The sequence below is a fragment of the Nyctereutes procyonoides genome, unplaced genomic scaffold, assembly GCF_905146905.1.
Source record: "Nyctereutes procyonoides isolate TBG_1078 unplaced genomic scaffold, NYPRO_anot_genome, whole genome shotgun sequence".
Lineage (NCBI taxonomy): Eukaryota > Metazoa > Chordata > Mammalia > Carnivora > Canidae > Nyctereutes > Nyctereutes procyonoides.
The window spans coordinates 4,484,461-4,495,702 of NW_026575030.1; the positions used below are offsets into that span (position 1 = coordinate 4,484,461).

Below are 11,242 nucleotides of genomic sequence, written 5' to 3' on the forward strand. Positions count from 1 at the left end.
AAGTTGTGTCTCCACAGTCTTTGGGTTCTGTTCTGAGTCTTTAGCTTCTCTTCAACAATACTGTTCCTACAAAAATAAGTCTGATATTGATGACTAGTATCTATTATACTGTTATGATCTATGTTATAAGTTTTTTTGCTTCAAAGCCCTTCTGCTTTATTCTAGTATTAAGTCTTGTGAAAAGTATGTCTGAATGGTACTAGGACACTCCAAGTCTCAAATCTAAGAATTTATCGTCACCAGTGTATTTGGCAGAAGCATCATGTCTATAGGACTCACATTCTCCACTATAAAGCTCCTGGTTGGGAGGGAGAGAGAACCACTTTCAGTGGGGAGAGGTTTTTTTGGCTGGAAATGGAAACTGAATATGGAGTCCTCATCAGGAATATGTCTCTTATCACCCCTAGTGTGTATTGCTATTAAATATTTCCCTAGGATTGGTAGCTGGGGAAAAGGGAGTCATGTTTAATAACTTCATGCTAAATATTGTGTGGCCTACACTGGCATACACGCATAAACACACACATACAACTAAGCTGGCCATTCATTCAATAACTATTTATTCTAAAACTCTGCTTTTATCTTATTTTGGTTAATCAGATGATCAATATTTATTGAGTGCTTTTGTGATTCATTATTTTAGTAGACCTAAATTCATTTCATCATTCACCTAGATTCATTATTTTAGTATCCATCCTATGATGGGTAAAGACAAGTATTAGGGTGCATTCCTTGCTTTTTAAAAGCTTACAGAGTCCTGGAGGCAGCAGAACAGAATCATTTGATACTAATCAAGGACAGATAATGGTTTGGAATGGTGATGATTTCCAGTGATGTGAGCTTTCAGAGGATGTCAGTGTGTTAGTTAATATGTTATTCTCTTTGGAAAAGAGAATTAATGAATTAATGATGTTTAGAGTCTTTGTTCAAATTGGGAAATTGGGTGAGGATTATTTACTTATTTTCAATTTTTTAAATTTCGTAATTCCATTATAGCTAACACACAGTTCTGTATTAGTTTCAAGGGTACAATATAGTGATTCAACAATTGTATATATTACTCAGTGCTCATCATGATAAATGTACTCGTAATCTCTTGTCTAATTCACTCACTTCTCTGCCTCTGCTCTGGTAACCAACAGTTTATTCTCTATAGTTAAGTCTGCTTTTTGGTTTCTCATTTTTTCCTATGTTCTTTGTTTTGTTTCCTAAATTCCACATATGAGTGAAATCATGTGGTATTTGTTTTTCTCTGACTGACTTATTTCACTTAACATTATACTTCTAAATCTAACCATGTTGTTGCAAATCACAGGATTTCATTCTATTTTATCACTGAGTAATGTTCCATTGTGTACCACTTCCTCTTTATCCATTCATCTATTGATGGACACAGGCTGCTTCCATAATTTGGCTATTATAAATAATGTTGCAATATACATAGGGTTCATATATCTTTTCAAATTAGTGTTTTTGTATTCTTTGGGTAAATATTCAGTAGTAGCATTACTAGATCATATGGTATTTCTATTTTTAATTTTTTGAGGAGCCTCCATACTCTTTTCCACAGCGGCTTCACTAGCTGGCTTCCTACCCACAGTGCACAAGTGCCCTTTTCCTTCACATCCTTATCAACACTTGTTTCTTGTGTTTTTGATTTTAGCCATTCTAACAGGTATGAGATGACAACTCTTTGTAGTTTTGATTAGCATTTTGCTGATGATTAACAATGTTGAGCATCTTTTCATGGGCCTCTTGGCCATCTGTATGTCTTCTTTGGAGAAATGTCTGTTCATGTCTTCTACCCATTTTTAATTGGATTATTTGGGATTTTTTTTTTTTTTGGTGTTGAGTTATACAAGCTCTTTATATATTTTGAATATTAAACCTTTATCAGATATTCCATTTGCATATATCTTCTCCCATTTGATAGGTTGTCTTTTAGCTCTGTTGACTGTTTTCTTTGCTGTACAGAAGATTTTTAATTCAAGGTAGTACTGATAGTTTATTTTTGCTTGTTTCCCTTTGCCTCAGGAGATATATCTAGAAAAATATTGCTACAGCTAATATCAGAGAAATTACTGATTGTGCTCTCTTCTAGGATTTTTATGGTTTCAGTTTTCACATTGAAGTCCTTAATCTATTTTGAATTTATTTTTGTGTATGGTGTAAAAAAGTGGTCCAGTTTTATTATTTTGCATTTAGCTGTCCAGTTTTCTCAACTATTTGTTGAAGAGATCTTTTCGCATCGGATATTCTTATTTCCTTTATCAAAGATTAATTGACCATATAATTGTGGGTTTATTTCTGGGCTCTCTGTTCTTTTGATCTATGTATCTATTTTTGTGCCAGTACCATACTGTTTTGATTACTACAGCTTTATAGTATATCTTGATACTCAGGATTGTGATATCTCCAGTTTTCATCTTTTTCAGGATTGCTTGGCTACTTGAGGTCTTTTATAGCTCCATGCAAATCTTAAGATTCTTTGTTCTAGTTCTGTGAAAAATGCTGTTGGTATTTTGAAGGGAATTGCATTAAATCTACAGATTACTTTGTGTAGTATGGATATTTTAATAATATTTATTCTTCCAATTCATGAACATGTAATATCTTTCCATTTGTGTCATTTTTAATTTTTTTCATCAGTGTTTTATAGTTTTCAGAGTATAGGTCTTTCACCTCTTTGTTCAATTTATTCCTAGGTATTTTGTTATTTTTGGTGCAATTACAAACAACATTGTTTTCTTAATTTCTCGTTCTGCTTTTTCATTATTAGTGTCTAGAAATGCAATGAATTTCTATATACTGATTTCGTATCCTGTAACCTTAACTGAATTCATTGATCAGTTCTAGTAGTGTTTTGGTGGAGTCTTTAGGGTATTCTATATATGGTATCATGTCATCTTCAAACAGTGGAAATTTATTTCTTCCTAATCAATTTGGGTCCCTTTTATTCCTTGTCTGACTGCTGTGGCTAGGACTTCCAGTATACTATGTTGAATAAAAGTGGTGAGAGTGGACATCCTTGTCTTGTTCCTGATTTTAAGAGAAAAGCTCTCATTTTTTCCCCATTGAGGATGATAGTATCTGTGGGTTTTTTATATATGGCCTTTATGTTGAGGTATGTTCCCTCGAATGCTATTTTGCTGATGGTTTTTATCATGAATGGATATTGTACTTTGTCAAATGCTTTTTCTGTATCTATAAAAATGATCATATGGTTTCTATCCTTTCTCTTGTTGATGTGATGAATCATGTTGATTGATTTGTGAATATTGATCTACCTTGCATACCAGGAATAAATCCCACTTGATCGTGATGAATGATTTTTTTAAATGTTTTGTTGGATTCAGTTTGCTAATATTTCATTGAGGATTTTTTCATCTATGTTCATCAGAGCTAGTGGCCTGTAGTTCTATTTTTCTGTAGTATTTTTATCTCATTTTGGTGTCAGGTTAATGCCCTCATAGAATGAATTTGGAAGGATTCCTTACTCTTCTATTTTTCAGAGTACTTTAAGAAGAACAGTTATTCACTCTTCTTTAAGTCTTTAACAGGATTCTGGGTGAGGGTTTTTTATTCATCCTCTGTTTACGTTCTATCTCTTAACCTTACTTGATCTCCAGTTTTATTTTTCTTTTCTCTAGAGCAGCACTGTACAATACCATAAATCTAATATTCAATTTAATTTTTTCTAACAACCACATTTTTAAAAAGTAAAAATAAGGATGAAGCAATTATATCTTATTTCAGCCAACATATTCAAATATTATCATTTCAACATGTCACACTAATACATTTTAAGTGTTCATTAATCACAAGTGGCTAGTGGTCACTATATTTATTTGATACAGAAGCTCTAGAGTCTAATAACCACTGGATGACATCAGGGAGATCTGGGCATCACCATGTCTCCTGTTAGAAAGAACACTGACTTCCTTCATAGATGTTCCACTTTCTTCTCCCTCTCTTTTTTTTTTAAGAAATATTTATTATTTATTTATTTATTTATTTATTTATTTATTTATTTCAGAGAGAAAGAAAGAGAGAGATTATGCATAAGTAGGGGGAGGGGCAGAGGATAAGAGAGGGGAAATGGACTCCTCACTGAGCAAGGAGGCTGCCGTGGGGCTCCATCTCAGGACCCTGAGATCATGATCTGAACTGAAACCAAGAGTCAGAAATCTAATGGACTGAGCTACCCAGATGCTCTAGAGGTTTCACTTTCTAGCGATTAGAAGTACATTCTCCTGCCAAACACATCTTCTTCTGTTTGTCTACAGTGGCCCAGGTGAGAATCCTGTCTTAGTTCTCAGCTCTTCCTTTCTTCCTCCAGTTGCTGTTGCTGTTGTCCAGGGAAAGATGAGGGCAGAGCCACACTTTAGAGGAGTTAGCCCAGGTTTTGTGGACTTGGAGTTTGGGCACAGAACATCCCAAGGGACCTGGATGGTATTTAATTAGGATCACAGAGAAGGGGGAAAGAGAAAGGCAGTGGCAAACCTGAACAGAAGGACCCTCCTGCCCTTCTGCTTTCTCTCACTTCAGTACTCCATTAATATGATCTGCCAAATCCTGCTTCCCCACATGAGGATGGTGCTGGCAGGTGGTGGGGTCAGAGAGTCAAGAGAAGAGAAAGAGCCTGATTTGAACATTTTCAATTTTAACATATAATTCTACTTACATTTTGCATACAAGTTCTGAGTCCAGAAAAGCTCTATTTTGGTGCTTGATCTGGAATTATTTGTATCTAAGAAATTTACTTCAAAAGCATAGCCTCAGCATCTAAAGTTTGCCAAGGTCTAAGCCAAGGGATGAGGATTTAATTAAAGGTAGGATCTGGTCCTTATTCTCAAGGTTCTCTGTCACGCACTAGACAGGAAGTTTGTGGGTGTCATCAAATTAAAACTTTCTGAAAACATTTATTCCTTCATTGAAGGTATCTTTAGTCAGAAGGACTATAGCTATTCTTGCCTTGTCTTATTTTTATTTGAATGCCATGCACTCCTTTAATTACTCTTCAGAAAAGTTAGTGTCTAAGTGAACGAAGTAAATAGGAACAATTATTCTATAACCTAGGTAGAGTTGCTAAATGGTTAACCTTCTGATGGTGGAATTTCAAGCATGACTAAACACACAGAAGATGCATTCAGAAGAACATACTATCCTTCTACTCTCTCAATTATATTTTTACTGTCTGTGAGAGCAATTGAGGTGTGCAGGCTGGTGCAGCAGGAACTGGCAATTAGAAGTAAAATGTCGTATTTCTCATGAAGTCACCAGCCTCTTGGATTTGAGAAGGTCCCAACGCAGCCACTTGCCTTTTGATCTCTGACTTAAACTCATTTAGCCTTTATTTTTCTCACCTCTAAAATGAAACCAATTATTTTATCTAACTAGATATGTATTAGGAAGAAATGAGATAAAAATCTGTATATGAAATACATCTCCTAGATTTTGGTATTTCAAAAGTAAATACAGATTATTTCACCCTCAAAATAAAACCCAAAGTGTCTTCATTCCCCATGTAGAATGAAATCCAGTCTGTTTATCATGATTTTGACCATGGTTTTGTTAATAAAACAGGATAATGTGTACCCTATGCTGCTCAATCTAATGTCAAGTGGTGGCTTTGCAGTGGATACTGAAGGCCCTAGTAAAATGAGGCAGCCTTTTTCTTCTCTGCCCTCTTCAAGAATAATTTTTGTAAGACAGACAAAAATTCGATACATAGTGATAGTGGCACGTCAGATGGTGTTTTGACATGCAACTAAGGGCGCATGCAAAAGGTTTAATCAAAGAGAATTTAAAGGAGCGATGAGAGTACTATGTACAGAAATGAGCACAAGCCTAAAGAAACCATCTGGGAAATGTGAGGCACTCAAGGACTCATAACAGTCAGAAGTCATTCCAACTCTTTAGCCAGAAGGAATTAGAGAGGAAAATTATATTACCAGAGTCCAGTGAGACTGGATCCTGAAGTCGAAGCCAGCCAACAGAAACTCTGGCCATGGAGAAGTGTGGTTCTTATATACAAGTACCTCAGCAGGCCAACCTTTCTGTCATTTCCACTCTGCTAAACCCAACGGAAGTCAGAGGGCATGAGAGCCGCCGTCTGCAGTCTACAGAAGTCAGGCTTCCTGGGTACCAAGTTAAGACAGAGAATAGATCTGGCACTGAGAGCTGGGGAGAGCAGAAGAAAAAGAGCTAGCACAGTAGGTAAGGTAGGTAAACTACATGATAAGAGATTACATTTTAGAAATCTGCATTGATTCTGTGGATTTTATTTACTCTGCAGTATGGGAATGAAATAGAAAATACAGGATCAAAGAAGTTTTATGGGTATGTATTTTTAACACTTAAAGAAGTAGGTCAGAATAGTTCCAGGATTACTGGCAGAGTTTGCCTAACTCAAGCCAATCCATTTGAAGGCTACAGTTTTGAAGGATTAGAAAATACCTTTCCACTCTGATGCCTGGAGAAGAAATATCCAGAACTAAGTATAATCTTTTGCCTGGGAAAAAGAAACCAGAGTAAAATCCTTCATCACCAGAACAACACTGAATCTTCATTATTGCTGAAAACAGAAAAGAGAGAACTTACACGTTTCTGGTAATGAGGGATAATCACTTGAAAGCAATATACACTGCCCCCTTCCCTTTTTTTTTTTTACTATTATCAAGCAAAATAAAATCTCTTTTTGTCTGCCAAAACAAAAATTATAAAACCAGATCCTGAAACCAGCATACTAGGACTGTGATCTCCAACAGAAGGCCACTTTGCTTTAACATCTACTAGAATTAACACAAATTAGATGCTAATCCACCTAGCATCCACAGGTTATATGCTTGCCTAGAGGATAAATATTGTGCTATTCCTATGAGTCTTTTCTACCATATGCAGCCTTCCTTCGCACTCGTTATTATTTCATTGCTATTTCTTAATAAGTGAAAGTATAATCTTTTGCATCTTTTACACCACAATTCTTCAAGCAACTGTATTTTAAACTCTTGTTGTGAAATGATAAATTTGATTATCCCAAATTACTAGTTGCTTTTTTAATTGACTTGTGATATGTGACCTAACCTTCTTGCAAAATCTTGGTCCCAGTGGCTGCTGGAAGGAAGGAAGGGAAGTGCTGGTTATTTCCTTAGCAGATTTCAGAGCACGATTCTTTTATTATACTAAGATATTTATCTCTCATGATGTTCAGAGTTGTCTTCACATGATCCAAGCAACTTATTTTATAGTGCTTTCATCATAGATGTTATTAAGCCCTTTCTTAAGGAGAAATTTAGAAGAAAGTGGAATTTGTATGAAATATTTTTAATAGCTGTCTATTTGAAATTGAAGTTGGTTTCACTGTTATGCTGGCTTAGCTGCTAACTAACTTTGTGACCTTAGACTAGCCACTTACCCTCTGTAGTCCTCAGTTTTCTCTTCTATAAAATGAGAGGGATGGGTTAAGAGGTCCCGAAAGCCCTTTATAATTCTAACAGACTGTGATTATGAGTCTATGTTATCCCTGGAAATATCATGAAAAATAAAAATAAAACTGATTGAGTTGAAAATGGTCCAACAATTACAAAGAAATATTTGACATTGTAATCATGAACTCACATCAGTTAGTCTTTTGGCTCTTTAATTTGGGAAGCAGATGCTTGATTGCTTGTTTAAAGACTGTGTAAAAAGCCCAGCCTAGCCTTTCGAAAGCTCAAAATATTCTTAAGCAGGGATGTCAATTACATAATTTTCTAGACCTGACAGTTTGGTTGAAATTAACCCACAGCACATTTGAAAGCCTTTTTCTTTTGTGAGCATCTAGAGTATTTCCTATTGCTCTCCTCCTGGGGATCCATTTGTTATCAAAACCAGAAGCACAGTATGGCATCCAAATTGAAGTTCAGTGTCAGCTGAGGTTACTTTTCTACATTTCCCAGAAAAGGAACAACTATTGTCATAGGAGAGGATTGATGTGTGGCCATTTGGGGTCCTTAGTATAATCTTTTCTTTAAGAATGAGGGATTGGAATGTTAATGCATTCAATAATCTATGAATTATAAAGGTAGCTATACTGCTTTGACCTTTTCATCGTTTGGTATTTTGATTGAGTGGCCATTCTGAGTCCCTTCTTTTTAACAGCTCTATTACTCTGTAGGAAAAAGGAAGGCTAGCCAGGTTTTGAAAATACATTCATCTTGAAGCAAGAGTAGTAGGATTAAGTTTCAATGTGCCAGAGACAGTGCTGAGTGTTTTCAGAACTTTCTCATGTAATACTAAGAATGTCACTTAGGAGAGTATTATCAGATGAAGGCACTGAATGAAGCACCAAGAAGTGGCCACAGTACCTGAAAGGTAAAATGGAAAGACAGACAGCAATAATTTCAGGACTGTGTGATGCCAAGGTCTATGCTTTTCCAGAATATGTCAGTCTTTAAGTTTTGAAAGTTGTTGAGTATATATATATATCATACTCAGTAAACCGAAGTAAACATCCTAAAATCTCATCTTATTCTAGACTGAACTTTTAACATTGGCATCTCTTAAGAACCTATAAGTGCCAAGTACTCTTCTGTGGCTGGTAGAGTGATGAACAGGACCAAAATCCCTACAGCCTAGGAGTTTAGCTCAGGGGTAGGAGAACACAAACACATAAGGAATGCTGAGGTACCCAGCGACAACAATTTAGGGCACTGATACCTAATCCCTCTGCTCAGATCTTAATGGATAGGGGAATAAAATAATGTTATGGGAGGCTACTGATAAATGAGAGTGGATGAGGGGCTACCCAGTAGGAAGAATATTTCTGGACAGCAAGTTGAAATGCTGTGACCAGAAGAAAAGGAAGAAGAAATACCACATTTTCTTTCTTGTCCTCGCTTGTCCTGACAGTGCCTTCCAATAGCTAAAACCAACCAGAGAGCAGCCATTAGAAAAAACAGTCTGTAAAGGACACCCTTTAGGGACTCAGAGCAAACAAACAACATGGAAAGTGGAATAGGAGAAGCATGTGGGATCACCAAGACTGCTTTTCAAAGCAAAATAATAAGGTGGCTCAAAGATAAACTCATATCTCCATTTCTTTCAAAACATAGTAACTCAAAAAAAAAAAAACCAAAAAAAAAACATAGTAACTACCTATAGTTTTTAACTGATGTCATTTCTCAGCTTCTTCACCCCAAAAACCTCTCTGGAGTTTTAGCTAGAGCAACCTTACATGTGGAACACTGAGGGGATAAAATAGTACTAGGGATAATGGGATGAACTCAAATCAATCTGCGCTTATGACCTAGGTGTTAAGAGTGAGAAATGCAAGAAATATTGTCTTTCCTCATTTAGTTGTAGAGATTCTAATCCTACACTCTTCTTCAATTACTGAGATAACAGCATATAACTGATGATGAATTCGCAGATAACATTGGGGCTGTGTGCCTTTGAAAGATTGAGAGAAAGACTCTTGATATTGATGGCCCATCAGAACTGAAGATGAGATTTCAAAATGACAGTGGTAATGAGGATTCTTTATTGGCTCCTGCCTTGATTCAGTTCTATACAAGGCAAAGAAATAAATACATGATTCCCTTGAGTAAAGTTCAGGCAAAAGCTGATTCTGTGACATTTTTAGATTGCTTTCAGAGTCGATGCATTCAGCAAGTTTTAGTCTTCTAGGATATTTTAGCCTGCAGTTTTATGTTAGTTTATTTTTTTATTTTAAGAATTAATTATTATAAATAAGCTACCTAGAATACTGGTCAATAAAAGGATGATAATGAATTATATTATTTATTGCTAGGAAGACTCTGGAAATATTAATAGTTTAAAAAGTGAACCATTATGTGAGGAACCTTGACTTTTAGCACTCATAAGCCCAAGTGCCAGAAAAATATGTAAAAAGGCTTGTGTAATAAAATTTCAGAAAACCAGGGGAAAATAGCCTTATAAAAGAGCTCTATATTCTCTCTCATAGACATGCTATTGTAGATAAAGGAGAGTTGTGTTCCAATAATAAGGATAGTGAAATCTTGGTTAAACCTTCTGGAGTGATATTCTCTAGCAAATAGTCCTGAGAGTAGGTTTTGCTTTGATTTACTCAATATGTGTTCATTGAGAATCTTCTCTATGCTATTAACTCAATGCTGTAGAAGGTATAAAAGTTATCATCAGATCAACAGTAGACCTATAAAGAGGAATGCAGTTATCAAGAACTTCAAAAAAGTGTACTTTCTGCTGTGAGCCTTAGTAACCTCATCTATTGGCATGAAATCTATCAGGAGGCTTCCCAGTAGGTTTCAAGAGTGACTATATGTCTCCCCATCCAAAGCATTTATCAAGGAATATAATTAGTTTTACATTTAATATCTGAGACTCCCTCACAAGCAGAAAATGTCATGAAAGAGGAAAGTACTGGGAGCTAGGAAGAGGATGATTTTTTTTTTTTAAAGTTGGAAGGGATACATTTAGCCTGCTTTGCCTTTGATATGAATTATATGCCTGCAACTTCTATTTCCTTTGTGTTCGTGTGCTGGCTGACTCATTGGCCAGCTGGGATTAGGGTGACCACCCAACCAGCTATACTTATTTCACACTAGGTTGTCCTAGGATTTTTCTTGGATTATGAAATATTTTCTAAACATAAACAAGTTATCTCTTCTACTTTTTCCCTAAAACATTACTTTCTTATCAGGTTTAGCATAAACAAAAGATACACTTAGTTATATGTTGCCTAAAAGGATGATTCATTGAAGCATATTGTGAATTTTATGTTCTCTCTACCCAAAACATGGACCTAGGATTTGAGATGATTAGATATATGCAGTTTAATATGTTTTTTATCTTTTTTTTCATAGGGAGTGACTCTGAAGGAATAGATGTTCACTTCAGTGACGCTGAAGTATGTAGTGACAAGTATGAGCAGTTTATATATGGTGGTGCATAGCTGAAACAATGGATGGTGAAGGAGGTTAAAGAGAAAGAAGGAAGGAAGGAAGGAAGGAAGGAAGGAAGGAAGGAAGGAAGGAAGGAAGGAAGGAAGGAAGAAAAGTTGTGATTCTTTCTATTGGTAAGGAAAGGAGATGATTTATAATGTAGCAAAGAAGTTATCATGGTGTTTCTATTATCTATGGAGCTGTTTTTGGCTTCAATTTCAAAGTTAATCTTTCTCCCCAAAGAAGCAGGTTACAAAATGCCTTTCAATTGCTGCAGTGATGCAGACAAACTCAGAATATTTAGAAATGAGCAGATC

The 11,242-nt window shown here is 35.7% G+C and overlaps 1 pseudogene; it reads left to right on the top strand.

Annotated features, from left to right (window-relative positions):
- LOC129503999 (nucleophosmin-like) overlaps positions 1 to 10,936 on the top strand; it is a 191,539-nt pseudogene extending 180,603 nt beyond the window's left edge.
- Positions 10,937 to 11,242: the final 306 nt, after the last annotated feature.